General features: G+C 46.7%; 2 long non-coding RNA genes across 2 annotated transcripts; both read right to left on the bottom strand.

Moving 5' to 3' along the window:
- Positions 1-1103: 1103 nt before the first annotated feature.
- LOC113580375 (uncharacterized) lies at positions 1104-6341 on the bottom strand. Its single transcript, XR_003410961.3, has 4 exons — positions 6205-6341; positions 5955-6084; positions 1731-1844; positions 1104-1505 (listed from the first exon to the last, which is right to left on the bottom strand). It is a non-coding gene; the product is annotated as an uncharacterized LOC113580375 (long non-coding RNA).
- Positions 6342-17355: 11014 nt separating this feature from the next.
- LOC113580374 (uncharacterized) lies at positions 17356-23857 on the bottom strand. The gene is made up of 3 exons (XR_003410960.3): positions 23495-23857; positions 22982-23235; positions 17356-18127 (listed from the first exon to the last, which is right to left on the bottom strand). It is a non-coding gene; the product is annotated as an uncharacterized LOC113580374 (long non-coding RNA).
- Between the last annotated feature and the right edge of the window lie 249 nt (positions 23858-24106).

Raw genomic sequence — 24106 nt, 5'->3', positions numbered from 1 at the left:
AGTAACAGTAACATGATGTGGAGGTGGTGAAGTATAAAAGGTTTCCAGGGAAACCTTCACAGCTGATGAAGAACGTGTGTGTGTGTGTGTGTGCATTATGTTTTCATTATTTTCTTGCGTTGATCACAGTCCTCACAGTGCCCCCATATCTCTTACAGAAACGACTGCCTGGCTGATTGGGTCTTGGTGTCCAGTGTGTGTACAGGAGTGACACCTTTACCAGTAACTGAATGCAATGCTTTGTGTATGTGTGAGTCTGCAGCCATGATTGTGTGTGTGTGTGTGTGTGTGTGTGTGTGTGTGTGTGTGTCAGGGATGGGGGGGAATCGGTTCCCAGCTGCATTAGCCCAGCAGTGAGCCCAGGACACATCAACATCTTAATCAATACAGCAGAGTCAATTACAGAGGAAGCACACGCTTAAGCAGGACCTGATTATCGGCTCCACGTTCAGTCCAGCACATGGACCGATCAATGAGGGACCACGTGTGCCGTACATCTAACACACACACGAGAACAGAGACGCAAGGATGATGAAGGGGACAATCTCACACACACACACAAAAGCAAATGAAGGCTTGTGAAATACTGGCATGTCATAATTCACAAAAGTAAAGCCACAGTAAAATCTACTTTATGCAGTTTACAGTTGTCGGTATTTAACTGCAGTGGCTCGGTTTCTCCAGGCTCATGGTGAACTCCTGCCGTTTTCCTCCAGCGCAGTCAGCATGCAAGTCTGTAAAAATGAGACGCGAAAGGTAGCGGCAGCACAGAGGCACGAGATGGTCCAGTGTAGATGCAGGTTCTGAGACAGCATCTTACACTCACTATGATATTTCCTCCCATTCTGCTTGGTCTGTCAGTTAAGCTGCGGTGTCTGCAAGTGTGTGTGTGTGTGTGTGTATGTATGCACAGGATGCTCTGCCTTCTCCTGTGGATCTCTGTTACAGCCTGAGCTTCTTTCACTCAGATAATCTCATTTATTTCCTATTCTGACAAATTAAATCCAAGAAAGGAAGACAGACACAAGAAGAGAATAGTCAAGAAATTGTTTTAAGCAAGGGTTGTTTTGTTTTTTATTTTTAATCTCAAACTGCCAAACCACCAGTGAAAGCTTGCACAGGGCAGTGCCAGCCGGTGGGTGAATCGGAGAAATATTGATTTGATTATGTAAAGGCTCTGAGACAGACGAGGAACTCTTGTCTCACCTAAGTCTCATGGGCACTGAATGCTGGAGAAGGACGCGTAGGAGAAGAATAAAGATCTTTATACTATCCCACATAAAAGCGTCATTACTTTCTTCAAAGTCCAAATCATCTTTCCCTCTTCACGCCACACAGTTGCCTTTTCTTCTCGTCTCCTTTTCTTTCTCTGTCTCGCTTTCGTCTCACACCCCTCCCCCACCACCGCCTCTGGATTAACTGGGACGTAATTAGTGCCCGTGCGCTTTGGTGTTGAGGTTTAAACCCCTCGGGGAGAGGTCTGGTGGGGATATGGTGCACGCTACCTGTTAGCGGGTTAACCAGAGAGAGAGAGAGAGAGAGAGAGAGAGAGAGAGAGAGAGAGAGAGAGAGAGAGAGAGAGAGAGAACACTTGCATTCTGATCTGTGGCACCCTCTTCTGGACCCTGTTTCCAACTGTGCACCTCATCAAAGGACCAGTGGAGAGGATCTCTGTGGTTGCACGCGCACACACACACACACACACACACACAGGAATAACTCGCGCTCACCACTGTTCCCGTGAAGCGTCCGACCACAGGCCGAGACTTTACCACACCATCAAAGCAGAGCTTCCAGAGCTTGAAGAACGTATCTGCAGGCTGCTCGTCCTACTGTTTACACTGCTGATGGAAAACACAGCGAAATGCACATTTCAGAGACACATCAGGGGATATGGTCTGAAAAGCTGGGAAAGGTCACAGAAACACACACACACACAGACTAGTAGAGGACTGAGTGCAGAACGGCGGCCAAGCAGATGTAAATGGTGTAAACTGAAACCTTAAAAATGGTGAAAGGGAAGGGTTTGCACGGCATTCTGGGTAAGGCTGATCTCTGCAGAGGTGGCAGAGTGTTCCCCCTGGTGGGCTGAGGTCTAATTGGGCCACCTTTTTAAGAGCATTTACATCTGATATGCAGGAGACCAATTTACCATCTCATAATTACGATTCCACCTCTAGGAGCTCATCCAGGCAGCAATCATTATTGGTGGGCATGGCATCTTATGTAAAATTAAAGAAAACCTCCCCGATCATACAAAAATGCAGACAGCTGGATAGAATACGCCTTATTTCAACGCGTGATTAGGTGTAGAAAAACTGAGTTGGAATAACACAAGTCGTTAGGGCCTCTCCATCTCCACACCCCCACCCCCACCCACACCATGCATATTTGAGTCTGCCGAACCTCCCATGAATTTAAAGTGGCCTAAATGTTTGTTCATCCTGCAATGCAAAACAGATTTGAGTGAAGTGATAGTCGCACTATGTATCACAGAGCTGGAGGGAGAAAAAACACATCCCATCTCGCCAGTATGGGGTTTTAAAAATTATGATAGTAAGACAACCTCTAAAATATCTAGAAAATTTTATATGACTTAAAAATATGTCATCTTTAACAAATTACTTGGGCTATAGAATGGTGCTTTGTAAATAAAATGTTTTATTTTTATAAGTAATTAAAAAAAATAAAATTATTAAATTATTATTATTATTATTATTATTGTTATTATTATTGTTATTATAATTTAATTATTAGTATTAACACCCTACATTTCCATATTTATAAAGTCATTTACATTTTTATCCCTCGTTATAATTTTGCTTTAATCCAAACAAACAGTAAATGTGTTGGGAATTTATTTTTATGTAATTTAAATAAGAAACTCCACTGATGTAAAATTCCAAAAATGTAATTATTTGTTCTTTTAAACGACAAATGCAGCAACAACACATTTTTATTTCTATGTCAAAGATGACATACTAAATTGAAATTTAAGAAATTATTTATGTTGGAAAATTATATTGTTGTGTATTGAAAGACTAAACTGTACTAAATTGTACAATAACTTTAACTAAATCAACATTTTACAAACATTTAAAAAGCACACAGGAATGATATTAGTGTTGCCCAACGGATTAACATGGATTTAATCAGAGGGTTAAAATGAAGCAAAAATCAACAACTGAGCACATGTGGTGTATTTACACATAAAGGTGAAATGTGTAGCCGTTGACTGACAGAGGGGGACACACGCTGTCCTTACCGGAGACCAAGACCTCCTCTCTCCAAGATGAAGGAGAGCTGAAGCTCTTAATTAGCAGGTGTTTGCATTTCAAATCAGGCGTCTGTCTTGAATGAAGATAATACCACTTCATCTAAAACAGCCACGTTATTAGCATCACCCACAGTAATGGCACTTTTCAAAATCAATTTGCCATAGATTTTCTGACCTTTATTAATTTTAATAATGTGAACATAATAATTAGTAATTTTATTTCAATCTGCTCATTATAGAAATGCAAATAATGTAATTATGGCCTAAAATTGCCTTTCTAACCTGTAATTCTGGGTATCATTTTTTAATCATATTAATTGTGGTGTACAGTTATTTAAAACAGTGTGCGTCCCAAATTCAAAATACAAATTAGAGCCATTTTTCATTTCTGAGCTAAGCATTTCCAGGAATATAAACTAGTTCTTGACCAATTACAGTTAAACGTTCCTAATCTCTATTTTTGGAAGTGCTTTTGGGTTCCCCAACAAGGGCCACACTGACCTCCAACACATGTTTGCCAGAGTTTCCATGCAGATCTGAAGATATTTAATGACTGTGCAGTGCGTTTGATTAACTGTGAAAAGGGAATTTTCGGACAACTGTGGAAGGAGTTGTGGTAGTATGACTGTGGTTCTAGAACACTGAGGTACGTATGGCGTATAGTGTTAATGTTCTAGAATATGGAGGTACATATGGTGTATAGTACTAATGTTCTAGAACACTGAGGTACGTATGGCGTATAGTGTTAATGTTCTAGAATATGGAGGTACATATGGTGTATAGTACTAATGTTCTAGAACACTGAGGTACGTATGGCGTATAGTGTTAATGTTCTAGAATATGGAGGTACATATGGTGTATAGTACTAATGTTCTAGAACACTGAGGTACGTATGACGTATAGTGTTAATGTTCTAGAATATGGAGGTACATATGGTGTATAGTACTAATGTTCTAGAACACTGAGGTACGCATGGCGTATAGTGTTAATGCTGCAGAACACTGAGGTACGCATGGCGTATAGTGTTAATGCTGCAGAACACTGAGGTACGCATGGCGTATAGTGTTAATGTTCTAGAACACTGAGGTACGCATGGCGTATAGTGTTAATGTTCTAGAACACTGAGGTACATATGGCGTATAGTATTAATGTTCTAGAACACTGAGCTAAGTATTGTGTTGCAAACCCAGGACCTCTCAGACTTTGCCGCTTAAAGGGAAACTTTAACCACTAGACCAAAGGACAGAAATGTTGCACAAATGAATCATTCACCTTTCATCAGCAGAAGAAGGAATAGTGTTGGGGGCTTTTGCAAATGTCAACCTGTTGTTCATTCTTCATACAGCCCTAATCAAGAAGCCTTTGAAGTATCTGGGGTTTTTATAATTATTATTTACTTAGTTTGGGTGGGCAACAATAATAGAAAAAAAGAAAAACCCAAAACAGGATCCAAGTATGACCAATCGTTGTCTGACAAACACCAAAACAGGATCCAAGTATGACCGATCGTTGTCTGACAAACACCAAAACAGGATCCAAGTATGACCGATCGTTGTCTGACAAACACCAAAACAGGATCCAAGTATGACCGATCGTTGTCTGACAAACACCAAAACAGGATGCAAGTATGACCGATTGTTGTCTGACAAACACCAAAACCAGCACCATAATCATCAAATTGTTGCTGGGTTTTTTATTTTGTACCAGTGAAGAAAAGGAATCGATAGCAGTGGCTCAATGCCATGATGAAGCGTATTACGGAGCCGTGAAGGATGGGGTACGATGGACAGATCACAGGCAGGACACAGCCATGCCAGCAGCTTCTCAGCCCTGTCCGTTTATCATTAGCACGGAGAGAGTGATCGAGTGAGTGAGAGGAAAAACAGACGGGGGGGGTGAGGGGTGGGAGAGGTAGCGTTATTACCAACACATCAGTCATGTCATGTATTGTGATTTAACCGGAGGTGGTCACTCTCAGATCGCATGGCTCTCTCTCTCTCTCCCTCCTCTCAGTAACACTAATGTCATTTACAGCCCCTGTGGAACTACATTACCCACGGTTCCATCCATCTCCTCAAATCAGCACCTGGGTTTGACCCATGCAAGGCCTGAATCAGGGCTCGTTAAGTGACTTCAGCAGCGCAGTTAGCAGGTAATGAACTTAGGCAGGAGGGGAGGAGCCCGCACCCTGGAACATGAGACCAGGCACAGGACGTGTCCTGTGGGTGAGATGGGTCAGGCCGTTCACCGCCACCCAGCAGCGCTTAACGTGAGGGCAAGGGTCACATTATCTGCAGGGGTCTTGGGTTGCCAGTTCCGTATGACATCCACCAGCACGCAGAGTGTCTGAGATCGCAGAGACCCTGTGATTAACGAGATGCCTTCAGATCACACAGAGAAGGTGGATACTGTGTTGTTACTACAAGGTCCTCACCGAGCCCAGGCTATTCAAACATATCTGGTGAAAAAAAAAAAAAAAAAGTTCGATACACATGAAAAGCAGCAGCAGACATGATGAGCCTGAAGTCACGCTCTTACAGCACGTAAGAAAAATCCCAAATCGGGCCATACGCAGGATTTTAAGATCACGTCTTAGGTCTCTTCACGCTACTGTGGGAAGAGCAGCACTCGTAACGACGGTTTCATTTTTTTTTTAAGGATTTTAAAGCTGACATACTTTTGTCATAAGGTCTGCAGTTCCCCGGGGTCCGGCTCTAAAGGCCAGCCCCGCCGGCGTGTCCACCAAGCTCAGCGAGTCAGAGAAGGTACAACAAGCCCTCTCCTGTCCTCCTTCACCACACACGCACCTACGCAGAATTAAAAACCAAAAGGACAAACAAGCAATACTGCGTTTTTAAAGACCAGACCTGCTCATATGAAGGAAATAAAAGGCAATGCACGAATGGCAATAAACCTGGGATAATGACCTTGAGTTGCCAAAGCGATATTTTTTCTTCCCATTTAATTGCGGCTTGCGTGTCGTCCCCCCCTCACGTTTCATGTTGTTGGGCGCGTTTGAAAGCGCGCACAGCTGTGAGGGAGAAGGGACAGAATCCTCACGCACTCCCAGGGCCCAGTGAAAGGGAAGAGCGCGTCACTGTGCCAACGCCGAAGACTTGGACTCATTAGGTGCTTGAGCGGCGCAAACATTACCTTAAATGGCAAAGCCAGAGAGAGAGAGAGAGAGAGAGAGAGAGAGAGAGAGAGAGAGGGAATGAGAGAGCAGGAGAGAGAGAGAGAGAGAGGGAATGAGAGAGAGAGAAGGAATGAGAGAGAGAGAGAGAGAGAGAAAAAGAGAGAGAGAGACATTCTGGCACAGACCAGTGACGGCTTGTTTCAATTAAGAGGAATCAAACATTGCAGGTATGTACAGCAACCGGGGGGGGGGGGGGGGGGGGGGGGAGTTATGGACAGAAAGGGGGGATATCAAATCTCCTGTGGAAAAAATAAATAAAACGAAGCCATAGTAGGACAAAGAAAAGAGACATTTTGGCAAATGGCTGCATGTGGAGTAATGACGTCAATTTTGAGACGTTTTTCTTAAAGGCCTCCCTGACGTAAGCGTGCAGGACATGACTTTCTGCTGGGTTTCCATGACTCGTCAGTCATACAGATCGCAGGAACGAGTGTGCGGGATTAGTGGTGTGATCCTAGCAGAACATCGGGACAGAGACGAGACGTCCTGCATCTGAGGCTGTCCGGCCTGTCTGACCTAAACAAGCAGCTGGAGGACCAGCAACGGAGACGATTCATACTGGACGTAGCTGAAGATTCAGGAACGCATCCTTTACAGCGCGGTGGACTGTTGTGTGTATGCCCACACACACACACACACACACACACAAACACACACACACACCACACACCACACACCACACACACAGGCTGTTCTTACAATTCAGGGCACGGCGACGCGTCCCTACGCAAGATTCCCGCGTGTTAATTTTCCACTGCAGTGCTGCTCCGACACCACGTTCTAAAAGTCTGAGTGTCCTGTTAGCTCTTTAGTCTCTTTAGTCACATCACTTACACATGCCAACATCCAGAATCAATACAATATTTTTCTCCCAATAAATAATGTAGGGCTAAAAATGGTTCAAACGCAGGCATCGGCAGCAGGGGGCAATTAGGCCTGGCGGGGTAACAGATGACAGTCACCCCCCCCACATCAGCAGAAAATGAAGACGTGGAGGACCACTCTGTCACCAGCCGAGGGTGGACAGGGGACGGCTCCTAATGGAAAAGGCCAAGCACGTGCTGCTGCAGCAGTTTCTGAGAAACGCTGGACTAGGCTCACATGGGTGGACACACACACACACACACACACTCGGATGTGTGGTGGCAGGGTGCTACTAAAGGAGGGGGCTGATCAGTGCTCAACAGTGTATTGATCCTGCTTCTGTTTTGAAGAAGTGATGAAGGTGGTGATGTGATCACTAAATTGAATGACACAGGCAGGAAGCTAGCACAGGGCTTTTGGTCTGCTGCAGAGCACGCTGGGTAATCAGTCTGCTGCCTGACATCCAGACAGCACAAGACAAGGCACCTCAGCAAATCGGGGGACTTCTTTGCTCACAGGGTAACCGTTACCGAGACTACTAATGCAACAACAACAACAACAAGATTTCTGTCCCTGTACTAAAGGCGCATCAATGCTAAAGTAGCAGTCATTAACAAGTCACTATATTGCCGTAAACACATTTATGTCAGAGATTCACTTTACTGACTGCGTCAAATGTGTGTCTGTGGAAAGACGAGCGATATGCACACACGCTGCAAACCTGTGTGTGTGTGTGTGTGTGTGTGGTTTCCTTCTGCTGATTGGTTCATCAGTGCTGCCATTCCAGCCTGCTGCGTCTCTGGGGAGATCGTCCGATAGGATGACCCTTATTTTCTGAAAGCAAAGTGTGCAGTATTGATCAGCCAGAATGGGCGGCCCATGACACGGGTTAATTTACTGGGCTCCGGTTGGTTCATTATTTCCAGTCACTCCAGAACTCATCGCAGTGACCTTTCTGAGGCGAGCCACTCCCCCCACCTCACTGGTCTGCCAGCATGCCTGCCAGTAGTGCACTAACACAGTCAGTCTGCTCAGTTTCCTCTACCCACGCACGTGCAACAACCACGAACACATAGGCAGCACAAAGTGAGGCGGGGCCTAACGCAGTGAGGGGGGGCCTAACGCTGAGACTATACTCATGACTCGATCCAGCCTTACTTACAATGTGTGCTGGATGAGCGTGGGATTACAGAAAAATATTACTTTTAATTCTGAATTAAATAATAGACGTTGTGTTAAAATCATATATAGTTAACATCTAAAAACCTGAATTAGCTTTATATTATATTTTATATATATATATATTATATCCCCCCCCATTCTCTTTCTTAATTTGGCTCAAAGACTTGACTGACTACTAACACAACTCATTATTTCAATCCAGTTCACCTCAGTTAAATTCTGTTCAATTAACCATGTTCACAAGACACAAAAAGAAAAAAAGAAAAAAGAAAGAAAGAAAAAAAAAATCAATGCTACAAGAGAAACCCATGCTGAGGTCAGTGCAGATGACAAGGTCAAAGGTGATGATTGGCAGGTGAAAGGTCACCACAGCAACATGCAAAGGTCAAAACCATCATGGACAACAACACTTGTGAGGTTCAATTACTTGACCCATGGCGCCGTTCGGTTCTATGGCATCTGGAATGCAATAAAAGATTCCTGTAAACATCTATTTAAGATATGCATTCAGAAATAGGAAGCATATTGTTTACTTTTTTAACTAAGAAGCTTTCCAGTAGACATGCTGAACCAGACCTTGAAGTGGCCATTTCTAATGTTTCACTACCTGCATTGTAAAGGAGAAAATCATTATTAAAAACATACTGGCCATAAATTTGCTAAACACACACCTAGTAAAATGTGTTAAAGCTTCCAAAAACATCATAATGTAGGTAACATTTATAGAACCTGTTGGAGGAAAATGTGCGATTTCTTTTCTTTTTTCTTTCAGCAGTATTTTAGGACCATATCACTGTGTTATGATCAAATCTGGAGTCTGATGATCAGAGTGCTTTATTAACTCGAGCTGGGCAACTTCATGTCTGAAATACGAAATACTTCTCAGCTTTTTAAGTTGGCCGTTACATTTTTTTTTTTAATTAACAACAAAGTTTACCAAATTTTCAATAAAATCTGCAGACTGATTTTCACTGAACAGTGAGTGGGGTTATTAGCTGTTTTTAAATGCAAGTTTATTTGCGATGTGCTGACCCCACACAGGTGTTATAAAGGTTTAACTGGGACAGACTGTGCTGACCCCTCACAGGTGTTATAAATGTTTTAGGCAGTATTTCCCTAAAGGAACGGAATCCTCCCACCCCGAAAAGACTGCCACATCCTCAGTCTACCGCTCATTAATCTCCATCTCCCTTTTAGGTATCACAGTCACACCCTGTTCACCACAGAGCTTTTGTTTTAAACCTGAGGTCATTTCTGAAGCTACGTCCTTTACGACTACCTTCTCTCAGGCAGCCTAGCGCAGCTTCAGAGGATACGAACTCTGAGATCTCATTCCTACACCACACCCCCTGTCTAACCCCCCTCGCCGGGCACGTGCCCCCTCAGGTTGCCACTTCCGACTATCTTTGCCCTCCCCTCGCCAAAAGGCAGTAGACAGGAACAAACTGATTACTGCCAATCTTCAGGGGAAAGGCGACATTGAAATGGGGGATTTGATTAATATATTACAGCTTCCCTCTCGTGCACGGCGCTCTCACTATCAATTGCACATATTTCTTCTTTCATAAAGGGTGGGGGGCGTGGAATAATTCATCTTTGTACGAAGAGTAAATATATAAATAAAGTGGTGCTATTCCCATCTCTCCAAAGGTGCGGTAACTGTCATCGATGAAAGGTGAAGAGAAGACGGCGCCTTTGAAGTTTTTCAGCACAAAAACAGAAGAGGTTCGTCTCAGGTTCTCGCACGAGACAAGGAACCTTGGAGAGGGACGTGCGGCTTGTGGTCCGCGCGGCCACGCCTAACGACTCTCCCAGCAGAGCCGTCTCCAGCGCCTGGGGGGGGGGGGCTTTAATCTGCCTAAACTCCTTTTCCCATCTCTCCAGAAAAGAGTTCCGTCCAAGACAAAACAGGCAGCTAAACAAAAACAACAAAAAAAGTCATATTTCAAATCGATACATGAAAAACTTTAGAAGTTTTGGCCTGTGTTGGCAAGAGTTATTCGAGTCCGTCTCAGCCGCATGGAAAAAATATACTACTGGAATTTTCAAAATCAATTATAATAAGGCCTCTCCCTCTCCCTCTCTTTCTCTCTCACACACACACACACACACACACACACACACACACACACACACACACACACACACTCACTCACAAAGGGTCTCCCCAAACAGCATGTGTTCAGTACCCTCCCCATCAAACAATATCGACTGTGAAAAAGACAACTTTAGACTAGAAGGAAGATTTATAAAATTAAAGACCAGCACAATCAGCCTTTCAATTAGAAAAGACATGAGTCGGACACAACCTATTATATAAAAAAGAAAACAAACAAACAAACAAACAAACAAAAACAACCAGAAGTGCTCGAAATGCATTTTAAAATAAAGCAGAAGTCAGAAAATACAACACAGTTAATAGTTTATGATACAACTACAGTGTCTCCTCACAAACAGATCAATAAGATAAACTCAGCAGGGCAAGCTAACGTGCGGGAGGGGGACCATGAGGTTTGGGGTGGGGTAGGCCTCAGCAAGGCCTGTCTCGGTCGTTCAGACACGCCCTGACATTTGTGAAGGTTAGGGTTTGTAGCTGTCTGTCCGCGTCAATCACCTCCCACAAAGGTCACAGTCAGTCTATTGTTATATATTAATTAGACACTTCAGTGCGGACGCCTCGCGGCTGTGAAACGCTGTCGTCCTGAGGAAGCTGAGGGGTGACGCATGGCGCAGGATGCTCTGGCTCCAGCTTCGTGGTAGGTCGGCACCCTGCCATGGCCACAGTTTAACCTGGGGTCACGGCACCATTGCGAGGGCTTTCCTGTTTTGTGGTGCTCTTCCGCAGAGAAGAGCAGTGAACACCACAAACATCACACACACATTCAACACCACACAGATTCAACAAACACCAGACCCATTCAAGACCAAACACGTTCAATAAACACCAAACACATTTAACAAACACCACACACATTCATTTCCTGTTGTCACTTTGCTCTGCACCTTGTCAAAACTCCACCCCCCCCCTTACATTTTATTGTTTTCTTGTTTTTTCCATTAAGACGCTGCATGACCTCCGACCTTTTGCCACACAGAGAGAGCTTATGAGCGCGTGTGAAAGGACATGAGCGTGTTCGCTGTTGGAAGTGCACACGGGCTCTCTGCGGATCGGACATGCGCTGCTCCTGCTCTCCTGTCCGCTTTGGTCCCGCTCCGAGCAGGTCTGTCTGCTGGCCAAAACCACCTGGCGCTGACGTGAACGCCAGACTCCTTCACCGGCCATTAAAGAGTAATAACCCTGCACTCTCCCACTGTCACCAGTACAGAGATTCCTGCGCCGCTCCGAGCCTTTAATGGGAGCCCCACACAATAGACTGGGCATAAAAGGGGTCCGCCATTAAATTTTCATCAGCAAATTTGTCTTTCTGTGTGTGCGTGACTATGTGCGAGTCACTCTGTGTGTGTGTGTGTGTGTGTGTGTGTGTGTGTCTGTCTGTGTGTGTGTGTGTTAAACGACTACAGGGACAGGTACTCCCGTCCCTTTTTTGTTACACAAAACGTCCCTCTTTCCTTCCCGTATATCCCAGGTGTGACGTTCCCAATGCAGCCATCCGCCTCTGTAGACCAAAGGGCACTCAGACTGGATTAGCGCCAAAGGACCAGAGCCATGTGCACTTAACCAACACACATGCACTTAAGGGATGCCACAGGCAGGGTTAGGCAGGGCAGAGGGGCTGGGCCGGAGACCGCAGGACGGGGTAGGATGTCATGTACCGGAAGAGCCATCAGTCCGTCTCGAAGTACTGGAAGAGGCGTGAACGTCCAGGCCCAGTGGTGCCTTTTAAAAGTGTCGTGAAGAGCTTTAGTCTTTCCTGTGTGGCGGCTCGTCCAGCGCGTCCACGGCAGACAGGCAAGCTTTCGACAGGAAAGCTTTTACGCGGTTACTGCCGCCACTTTACGGCGGGAGAGAGCAGGCAATCTGAGGAGATCCAGCCATCACAGACCTCAGCACGACCAAAACCAGGACGCTGACCCAACTCTGTTCCCACACTGTCGAGCAAGTGTGAACTACATACCTTTGGTTCTGTGTGAATACAATTTTCATTCAACCCAATTGTATTATATTTCTAAAGCTCTTATAACCACAGGCACATTCTGAAGGCCACTTTACAGGAACAAGTGTCTTGCCACTAATGAGGAAGACGAGGGCTCAAATGCCAGAAACCCCCCAGGAGGAGTTCGACACAAAAGGCAACCCATCCTTCTGCAATAGCAGGGTTGATAATTACATGAATCATAATATACATTAACAGAGATATAGTAACATCTGCATTAAGTAGCTTATAATATTAACACACCAGCAGCGAGTCCTGTTAGGTGTGTGTTGGCATTGGTTTGCAAATGGATATTGTTCATGACAGTGAAACGTGTTAGAGGTAAATGAACATTAAATAGATGTCATGTCCAGAAGGAACCAGATCAGTCAGACAGACAGGTGCAGAATGAGGGGAACCAGATCAGTCAGACAGACAGGTGCAGAAGGAACCATGGCAGTCAGACAGACGGGTCCAGAATCATGCACTGACATCAGGCAGGTCTACAGTCTTTCATATCTTGTTGAGTCCAAAAAGCCCTTCGTGAGAGGGGGGGTTGAGAACCATGGAGGGACCCCACACCACAGCAGCACGAGCCAAGCAGCTCAGACCAAAGGAAAGGGTTCATATCGCCATGAAAGGGTTAATATCGGCATGAACATCAGAAATTGAGTTACAGTAGTAGCACTCGACCTCAATAAACCCTCAATAAACTTCAGTATTACGCAGCTGAGACCCAAATGCAGAACTCATTACTCTCAGAGTGTGTGTGTGTGTGTGTGTGTGTTTATGCAGTCATCTACATCCACAGACATGCACGCACACATGTGGGTGTGTGCGCGTGCACGCATGAGAGTCGACACACTTGTGCTCACACAGATAGCTAATAATTCTTTTTTAAAAAAAATTTAATCCGTTATTAAAATGCTCCTTTCACCCTGAAGATAAAGATGAAAATAATAACACAAAACAGTGGACACTGGAGGGCAAAAGTTTACCACAACACTCAGAAGCATTTGAACTTGGAGAGTGTACGGACCCCCCCCCCCCCCATGCGGACCCCCCTGCGCTCGGCCTATTGCATTAATGAGGTTAAATTTACATAAACGCACGGCCTGTGTGCCGGTGCTTCACGCTCTGCCTGGGCCGTCCCACACGCCTCACGTTTTACGGGACTTTTACTGGCCTCTTACTCAGGATTTCTCAGGATATTAAAACTGCCAATAAACACAACCATATTGTTCTCGTCTGGCGATGTTTCACCAGGACATCCTGATACGTGGAGCAGACTGCCAATAGAAACGCACAGCTTGTGTGTTCTGTGGAAGCTGTTTTATTGCTGATGGTTTACACAACGTCGTCGTCTTTTTTCTGGCCACGTGCTTTGATCGGGTGACTGGTCCACAGCGTTACGCTGCTTACTGTTACTATGACGAATATTTACTGCCATTACTGCCGTCAGCCAACATTACTCACAGAGGAACTGACAGAGATAAATATAAGCGGCGAGGCAGGCCATCACGTATATACGCGGCGAGGCAGGCCATCACGTATATACACAGCGAGGCAGATCAATAGGACGATCAAAATGAAAAAAAAAGAATGCTGCTCAGTTGCAGGAGAGGCCCTGCGTCAGACAGAGGTGCGAGACAGGAGGCGTAGGTGCCCATCAGTCCTCAGAGGTCCCGCGTCAGACAGAGGTGCGAGACAGGAGGCGTAGGTGCCCATCAGTCCTCAGAGGTCCCGCGTCAGACAGAGGTGCGAGACAGGAGGCGTAGGTGCCCATCAGTCCTCAGAGGTCCCGCGTCAGACAGAGGTGCGAGACAGGAGGCGTAGGTGCCCATCAGTCCTCAGAGGTCCCGCGTCAGACAGAGGTGCGAGACAGGAGGCGTAGGTGCCCATCAGTCCTCAGAGGTCAGACAGAGGGGGAGGGGACCCTTCTGGGAATGTGATCCCTTGTCCACATCCGCACATGACCAGTCGGGGTTAACGCGTGCTGTTCCGTAGGAACGGCTTAATGGAAATGAGGGTTAAACACATCCTCTGATGACCCATCTGCGCCATCCCAACATGTGTAACCAGACAGGGAGGTCACCCCCGCCCTAATCAGGGCCATGCCACGACATGCTGTAGGTTACCCCCCCTCCGTGTTAAATATTTATGTCCGCTCCGCCATGACGCGCTGATGTGTGTCAGGCCGTTTGACACCTCAGTCTCATTCACATTTCATTTGTGTCCGAAATAACCCCGGACATTAAAATTCATCTGGGGCTCCGTCAGAAGCAGCCAGCTTCGTACGCGAGCTCGAGACTGCGATCGCCGATTCCAGACAGGAAAAGGCAGCGGAGGCAGACAGAAGCTTTGGAAGTCAAAGTCATCGCGGAGAACTTTTCATGCTGGGTTTAACGTTACGGTCATGACAGGAACAGAACGGTAACAGCTGCCTACACAATACGGAAGAGGTTACGGCTTTGTTAACCTACGTTCTACGTTAGGTTAGACATTTCTCCATGCCAGCATCAACAGGGTCAGGTCCGCCTGTAACCAGGGTAACAGAGGCTACCACTACAAAACTATATTACAAACATACAGATAAACTATACAGCATACAGATAAACCTTCCAGTACCCTAAGCACCTACAACACATTTGATGCGTTTTAAACTGTAGTATTTAAATCTTTATTAATCAGGACTGCAGTATTTTATCAAAATTTAAATACTACGATCATTTTAAAAATATTTTTTAAACCTCTAACAAGTTTCTTCAAATAACTGTCCACATTAATTTACGCCATGATCAGTATAACGTACTTTCATTGAAGCCTGATCACGTAGGGGTAAGCCCCTTCACTCCGGGCACACCCCAGCCCCGGCGCGCGATCACCATGACCGCCGGAGCGTCAGGTGTCAAGATATTCTAATGAAGGAGGTGAAGGTGTCTCGTGGGCCAGGAGGCAGTGGAGTGGGGCGGCCGTCCACGGTGGCCCGCCCCACTCACAGGACCCTGCCTCCAGACCCACAGGGTTAAGGAGACTAATCAGTGTCAGGTTGTGCTCTTTTGAAGGCAGTACAGTACAGCGAGTCCAGCAATGCCCTACAGAACACCAGTTCGCCCAGTGACGGTGGAGCCGGATTCACTCCGGACGTGCCTGTCAAGCTGGTTGCCGGAGCCTGCCTTTCCAAGACCTACTGTTCCAATCCTCCCTGCCTGACCTATTATTTGATATTTGACCACTGGGTTGCAAGGCACTTGCTCTTTGGAGCTGAAATGTCACTGGGGCATCTTGTCAACTCTCAGACACCTCGGCCTGACAAGCGGTTTTACTTTGGTGTGCTACAAGGCAGAAAACACAGCAAGCAGCAGCCATGGTGGAGCAGGTCTAGGGCACCGCAGGGGCGTGGTCTTGCCGTCCGGCCACAGGGGCGGGGTCTGACTGCCTGGCCGCTAGTGACCAAAACAAGCATCACCAACACTCAACACTGAGCAAACAGTTAAGGATTAGTGATGCATGCTCAACACTGCCATTAAAAGTGCGAGACTGCTTCACAGTCTGCCTTGTTATTAATCACATTAGGTTTTGATTTCAAGCAGAGCAGCACATCAAGATTCAGGAGGCTGATGTCAGAATGAAGGGAACACAGAGTATGTCTGAGACCAGTCAAACCAGACACAACCTCGAATAGTCTGCAGCCCAGGATGGAGTCCAGCAGAATCACCGTCGATTGATCTTGGATTTTGATCGCAGGCGACATCACATCTCACAGGAGTTCAGCTGGAGGGGGTTGGGTGGGGTCGTGGGGGGGTGTGGGTGGAGTGTTTTAAGGCCCATCATTTCTGCTTTGTGCAACCTGCTCAAAGTTTGCAACTAAACGCCTCCTCTTTTAAACGCTCGTCTTCTGTGAAGCTGACAAGCGGAGACGCGGGCGTTCAGTGAACCGTGGCCCGACTGCCACGAAATGACAGGACTCATTGGCATACATTTCAAACAGCCAGCGCGAACCCATTAAAGTGTCACTTCCCTTACCTTAACACACACGAGAAGGAATCCACTTTGATAGATAGAGACTAAAATGGCTTATTGATTTTCCCCCCCCACTTTGTCCTTCTCTCTTTGTTAAGAACTTTTGGGAAAATTACAACCAAAAAAAATAAATAAAAAAAACTTGGGTTGGATTTTAGACAATTACTGCAGCTAAGCAAGGTGTGAAGCTTCAGACGGAACTTCCTTTACGCCATCAAGTACTGAGAGTTTACGGGACTTTAGGAGTACATCTGACCTGCTCTATCGGCAGTTAACTGCTTTTTGAACTGATGCAGACATGCAGTGATTATATGGCATGTTTAACGCTGCATAATGATATGAACACGCTTGATTATAGCCTGTAGATATAATTGTAAATTAGACGCAGGTCAAAGTGTGTAAGCTGGATATTGACAATATGCCTGCTTAACAATCTCAACCTGCAAACCTCTCAAAATAAACATTAGTAAAAGGGTCAGAGAGACAACTCTGCAGGCAAGATAAATAAAGTTAGATAGTTTTCCACAGAAAGTATCCTCATTACCTACTCAAACAGGAAAAAGCGCTCGGTGTGTCTCCTTCTGGATGACTGTAATGGACGCGTAAGCTGGTTAGGGGCATGTGAGCACTCAGGACTAGGAGTGTTAAAGGGCAGCGCGAGGACGCATTTAGTCCACGGGAGGAGCTAGGAGGAAATGATACGCTTTATTTCTGCTGATTGTGTTAAGGAGAAGGAGTAGACATCAAAGAGAGGAATTACCAACCGAGAAGACACCGAAACTCTTGCACGGGAGCACAAGAACCCATACTTGGGGAGGGAATACCCTTCTCCCTTAGACGGTTAAAAAATAGCAAAAAAAACAACAACAAAAAAAAAACAACACACAGTGCAAGACTCATTAGTAGCAAGTGACCAGAGTAGCACTGAAACGCTGGACAAATGGCATCCCTGTGTTTACGATTCCCACAACACCCCCCTTTAACCCGTGCCTGTAGCTTCAGGGCGATAATTCTGTCATTTCCTCATCCACATGCACGGCTCTCCCAAGACCTCCTCCTGCACATCTTGAAAATTACCACCCCACCGACAACAGAGCAATCAAAGATATGAACCAACACGAAGGTGATAAGAGCTTAATGACCTTGTCAAGACACTTCAGGACATGGTGAAAACGTCCGTGAATGAGGAGGCCATCTTCCACGGACCATCGGGTCCATAAGACCTCCAATACGTGACGTTAGAGGCCCCATCAACCCAGGGTCCATGTCCCAGACACGGCACATGTCCCACGGATATGCTGTTAACGCCCTGCGTTCCTGGTCTGGTGGCTCGGCGCGCATCTATCACTCAATCCGCCGTAATTAGGCCGCGTCCGTCGTGTGGAGTCGGCTGAACATCGCACCTCTCACAGTGGATGCTGGGAAAGCAATCGGCTCGTTTCCATCTGACACTGATGAAAATTGAATGTGAAGTAGGAAGATGAATGGACACTGGGAAAAAAAAAAACCACACACACACAATCTTTAAAAGCACAAATGTACATCTCCCTAGGGCGTTACACATATATCCCCATGTGTTTAAATTACCCAATTTCTTTAACATGTTACAGCACATAACTTATTCTAAAATCTTATGTAATCTTATGACGTACAGTATGTTAAGACACAAATAATAAAGACTGATCCATTTGAATTTTCTTTTCAGATGAATTTTTAAATAATTTATATATATATTATTTATTTATTTTTTTTAGATAATTTTTCCTATTGTGAGATATTTAAGTATGAGTGTATGATAGGTATTTGCAGCAGTGCATATAACTGCAGAAATATTCATGTTTTACCTTAAAATCGTTTATAAGTGGATAAAAGCACACGCTAAACACGTATGAACAGCGGTTTCAGTTTGCTACCGGGAAAGTAAAACATGGAAACGAATCACACTACTTTTGAACCACAAAACTTTGGAGAAAACGATTTCATTAATGCAAGTTCCCTGTCATTAACAACTGCATATACACAATGATGTTGACAACAATGTTGACAGTCCTTAGCAGTATATTTTTCAAAATTCCCAATAAATATTTCAACATATTATTCACATGACAACTTTAGCTGGCACACCCTTAACCAGAGACATATGGCTGGACAGAAGGTGTTTTACTGTTTTGTTTTCAGTTTTGTTGTTCACGGAGATGCACTGCACAGGGCTAATATGTTATTGGTCTCTTGCGCACGCGTACTCTCTCACTCACTCACTCTCTCTCTCTCTCCCCCCTCTGAAGCCCACTCGGACCCAGTGACAGGGTTCTGTCTCTCAGCCACACTTCACTGGGTCCTGCTGACACTCACCTGTCAGGCGTACGGCCCTCAAACCGTGGCCCCAACGTGCTTTGCAGCTTCACCCAATTAACTCGCCTTCACTCGACACTCTGCAGCAAAGGGCTCCATAATAGCTGGCCAAGGTGCGGAGCGCCTGCCTCGGCTACCGCACGGCTCACGTGCAGGGAGAGCTAGCCACTTTAAAATGCCTGCCCCACTCACTCACTCACACACACTCTCTCTCTCTCTCTCTCTCTCTCTCTCTCGTTACAGCGACAGGGAACGACTGCCATAAAACCCAGTCGCTGCCTCACACAACCCATATGATCTATAGAAGGATTTTAATTTCATACACAATATGGATCAAGTGTGTGCATGCACGTCTCACGTGCGCGCGTGCATGTCCTTGTATGACTATTTTATTGTGCGAGTTTCAGACTGAACCTGTAAGTGTACAAATAAAATCCACAGAGACGTACTGTGTGTGTGTGTGCGTGTGCGTGTGTGTTGGCTCCAGTGTGCGCGGCGCTCTCCTTCTCTATTAGGGATTCAGTTTGAGACGCACACTGGCGGGGAGCGGGAGGTTTGACCCCCGACAGCGCGGCGAGGGAGGAGTGTCTTGATGCGTGTCGGAGCATTTCAGAGCCTCTGCTTCCTCGGCCTGTGTCCTTCCTATTTTTTCCCCAGTGTCCGCCCAAACTTTGAAAGCATCCAGTGTAATAGGACTCCTTCCATAGGAGCTGCTCCTTCAGCAATCAAACTGTGATCCGACACATCAACCTTGGCGGCTGACAGGAGAAAGCTCGCAACAGGATTTCAGCGCGAGGCTGTGTCCGGCCTCCACTACCCCACCACTCTCCCCCCCCTCAGAAGCTACGGCTCCGACAAACTGCATCTCTCTCTCTCCCTCTCCTAACGCTAAATTTGAGCGGACATCATTTCCCTAACAACCACTGCCTCGTGGATAGCTCTGGCTTTTGCTGGAGTCTAAATGCAGTCAAAAGGAAGGAGGAAAATCACTGATCACCCAGATCAGTTAAAGAGCAAAAGGTTGCGACCTGCGTGGTTTTAGTAGCACCCCGGAACCTGGAGCAGGGCAGGCAGCCGGGGTGGTACCCCAAAATTCGTCCCGCCTTTGGGGGTCCATACCCCCGCACCCCGTCTACACGCTAAAACCGAAACGTTGCACGGAGCATCTTCCAGTTCCACCACAGTCTCGCTCTCATCTCCCAAGCAAAGCAATATCATTCACACCTGTCAGGCCCTACAGCGTCCGAGACGTGAACGGTATCGATCGCGGGTTATTGACCCAGCACCAGACGCGGCCCAGGCGCACAGGTGCCGAGGTTCATAAACGATATTGTGGTAGTAGAGGAATTGCGGAAGCCCTGGTGAGACACCTTGTCCGTCTGGATGTTCATAACATCGCTGGCGTTATGCACTGGCGAAGAGTGGGTAGAGATGGGGGCTTCCTTACCTCGGTACTTAGCTAGTCTAAGAACTGCCACCTCTGTAAGTGTCATACGTTCTGTTTGTTGGAACGCTACAATAAAATGAACCTACACGTGACGACATCGTGAGTTGCATCAGGAACTAGTATTCAAGCCCTGCGAATGAATCTCACGAGCGGGAGGCCAAAGTTTCTACTTTATATATTTTTAAAAAGCAAAAAGTTGCCATAACTGCAATCAGAAACAGAGTACTGCACGATGGGCAAAACACCGTTCTGGTATCTCTGCTCCATCTCCCGTCGGACGGAAAACATAGAGCGAGGAGCGGAGAGATGGATCCTTCATGGAGACACCTGCCTCGCAGGCTCCGTCTTGGTGCTGAGTGTTGTTCTCAAGCTTGTACCGCCGTTCAAGGTTTTAAGTATTAATGCGGGAGTCGGGCAGGATTAAAAGGTCTCTAAAATCCCAGGTTCTCCCACAGTTATCCAGCAGAGCTGCGACGATGTCAGACAGATTTGAAGCAAAGATGCTCGTCTACGGACAGGCAGGGATTCTCCAGCAGCAGGCTCTCGTCTCGGAGGACAAGGGAATCTCCGCAGGCACAGGGACGGCGTGCATGTGTGTGTGTGTGTGTGTGTGTACGTGTTTTCTTGCCGCACAGCACAGAAATGGCAGTTTTGCTGTGCTTTCGTTCTCCCTCGCTCCCCTTCTCTCCCGAGAGAGGAGCCTGTTGTTGAGGAAGAGAAGGCCTCACAAGGAGGTTTGTCATTTAAATTGTATGAAACTGTTAGAGACTACCAGGAGGGTTGAAGACGGCTCATTCCACATTCCCTACCCTGGAGCTACACGCAGAGAACTCCAACACCAGCTGAGGACCTCACTCTCCTTCACCTCCACATTAACGGTCCTACCATACCCTCCAACCATTATTGAGTCAACAATATGGAACAGGGGCCAAACAGCGCTTGAGATCTCCATGGAGACAGCTACTCAGAGCCAAAACCACACCCCCCAATATCCACCCCCGCCGCAACACCCGCAGGCCAACTGCATGGTTCGTCGGCTGTTCCCTTCACCCAAAAGCTCTGCTGCGGATTCATAAACTTGCACTCAATGATTACATCCCCTCACAGACAAAAACATTGTCGAAGTCCTACCGTAACACCTCATAATTCTCTTTTTACCAAAAGACTCCCGCCCGCCCGCTCCTCTGCTGAAGTAGAAAGGGCAAAGAGCGTTGTGAATCACGTTCTCCGCTGTATGTCAGCGCCGTCATTAGACACACGGAGGAACGGACCCCGGCAGAGAATCACGAACAGCCATTTTCAGGACATAATGTCACCATCATCGCTGACTAGTGTAAAGCATCACAAATTGATGTCCCCCCCCCCCCCCAAGCTTTTGCATGCGGTTCAGGTTTGCGAACTCTCTAGAGTTTTACGGTGTTCTCTGGGAGGACTGGCAAGGGATTTTTTTTTTTTTCCCCAGGGTCTTTTCCTGAACACGGCAATCTCTCAGTGTGTCCGGACGCTGCCAGCGTTTCAACTTAACGTCTTTTCTTTGGCTACTTTGTGATAATATTTCAGTTCGATGTCGCCGTCATGCTAAAACAGGGCCTCTAGCTAGCAGCACTGTCCAACCTTCGCAGCGAGGAAGGATTTAGCTAAACGCACTAAACGCACTTCCTCCTGTAATTCCACACCATGCACAGGACTTCAGGGAAAGGGGCTTGTTGGACGTCCAAGTTTGTGGCTGAAAATACAGAGAGACCGACGCAGTTCCAAGCAGCGCATGTGTGTGGTCCAAAAAAATAATAAAATGGAAATCTGTGTTCATGGGTATCTGTTCTGCAAATACTGACGTACGGCTTCCAAATAGGGGGGGGGGCTGCTCTGATTGCAAAAATATTCTTTTACAAGCATCAAGGCCTAAACAAAATATGATAAATTAAACAACCCCCTAAAAAACTCGTGTCATCCAATATTTGGAAGTACGCAGGCTCTACATCAAGAACATGAGTGAGGGAACGGGCCAATAAAGAAAAGGATCGCTCCAACAAATCAGCTATTTAATGCCGGTTGTCACCATCTAATGTCCTTAGCAGGACAAAACTGCCGACCTCGGGAAAGTGGAGAAGACTTCCAGAAAATCCCCTGCTGTCCTGACATATTCCTGGGCCATTCCAAATGAAACAGGAATAAATCTGCCCTGTCCACATGTAGGTCCCAGCGCTGCAGCACTCCGAAACCAGACCAGCACCTCACACAGTCTGGAGGCACACACACACACACACACACACACACACACACACACACACACACACACACACACACACACACTAAACAAGGCAGCCCTGGTCGCTCATTAAGCAATGTTACACGTGAGCTCTGCCTGTTTTTGTCGCGTAGCGTTCGTACTCCACGACTCCGATTAATCGTGCTCCCTGCGTGACACCAAGGTTTAAAAAGCACCGCAGCTATAGAGAAACAGTTGGGCTTAAAACCACTGATCTGGAGTCAGACTTCCGTGGTTGCTATATCTATCGCGACCTCAGGCACGTCCACCCACTCACTCCTTCCCCGCTGGGTCCTCAGTAGAAGCGCGGGACCAGGCGGTCTGCTTGGCCACCCGATCGCAGCCCACACAGACCTCTGGAAGATTCTTCTCCGAGCCGGGAGCCATTGGCCAGGAGCTGGAGGAGACTGGCTGGCAGGATTCCCACAGATCCGTGGAAGGCATTCCAGAATTGGAAGGCATTCCAGACTGGTGGTGCTCTCAAGTGAGACTTGAGTACAGTGGTTGGCACTGACTGAATCTGGGAGAAATCTGGCCACACAGAAAAAAGCAAGGAGCAAAGAATGTGTGTTAAGAGGCCTGGCCTTATACCCTTTCAAAGTTGCGCGGTGGTAAAAAAGACTGCTCTCACTACACCGCCACTGTCTAGAGTTGGCTCCTGGATCTGACATCTGTAAAGCTGCTTTGTGACAAAGTCCATTGTGAGATCTTCTATACAGATAAAATTAAACCGAGTTGGAGTGACACTGGTTTTTATTCGTAAAGCATTACGTCTAATTTGTCTAATTACCTTGTCATCCTGAGGCAACGTGTGGCACTTTGTTAACCCGAGAGAGTGTCTGGATTTCTGCGCAATTCTTTCTGACGCGGTGCAGGGATTTGGGTTCACACTCTGAGCGCAGGGATTTAAAAACATCCCATTCCCATGTAGCACGTCCCCCATCTTGCAATCTGCCGTTTGTTTACAGTCCTCTGGCTCAGCTTACGACCCGCTCACCATCCGTCATCATCCGCTATCCCCGAGCCACCGCACCATTTGTTTATTTGTTTGTTTACAGAGTAAACAAACAAACAAAATCATGCACCGACAGCCTAGGCCTCAGCGTGCACAGTTCGGGGAGATGTCGGCACGACGACGAGGCTTCGTCGTGGAGGCAGGGTGGGCCAAAAGCATGAGGAAGGAAGCCACTTTTCCCGCTCACAGCTGGTGGGGGTAGTACTGCAACACTGGCCCTGAACAGCACAGCAGGGAGAGGCAACAGAACAGGAAATACCCCACCCCACCCCCCCGTGTCAAAGCACAGGCTGTTTGGGACTACTTCCACCGCTACCTAGGGGACACATCAACATCCTGCGTTCTCCTGGACACCACTCCTTAAAACTGAGAAGGAGTCTTCTCTCT

This window comes from Electrophorus electricus, chromosome 12, assembly GCF_041902795.1.
Source record: "Electrophorus electricus isolate QZ-2024a chromosome 12, ASM4190279v1, whole genome shotgun sequence".
NCBI classification, from domain to species: domain Eukaryota; kingdom Metazoa; phylum Chordata; class Actinopteri; order Gymnotiformes; family Gymnotidae; genus Electrophorus; species Electrophorus electricus.
This window is presented reverse-complemented; position numbering and strand designations above follow the sequence as displayed.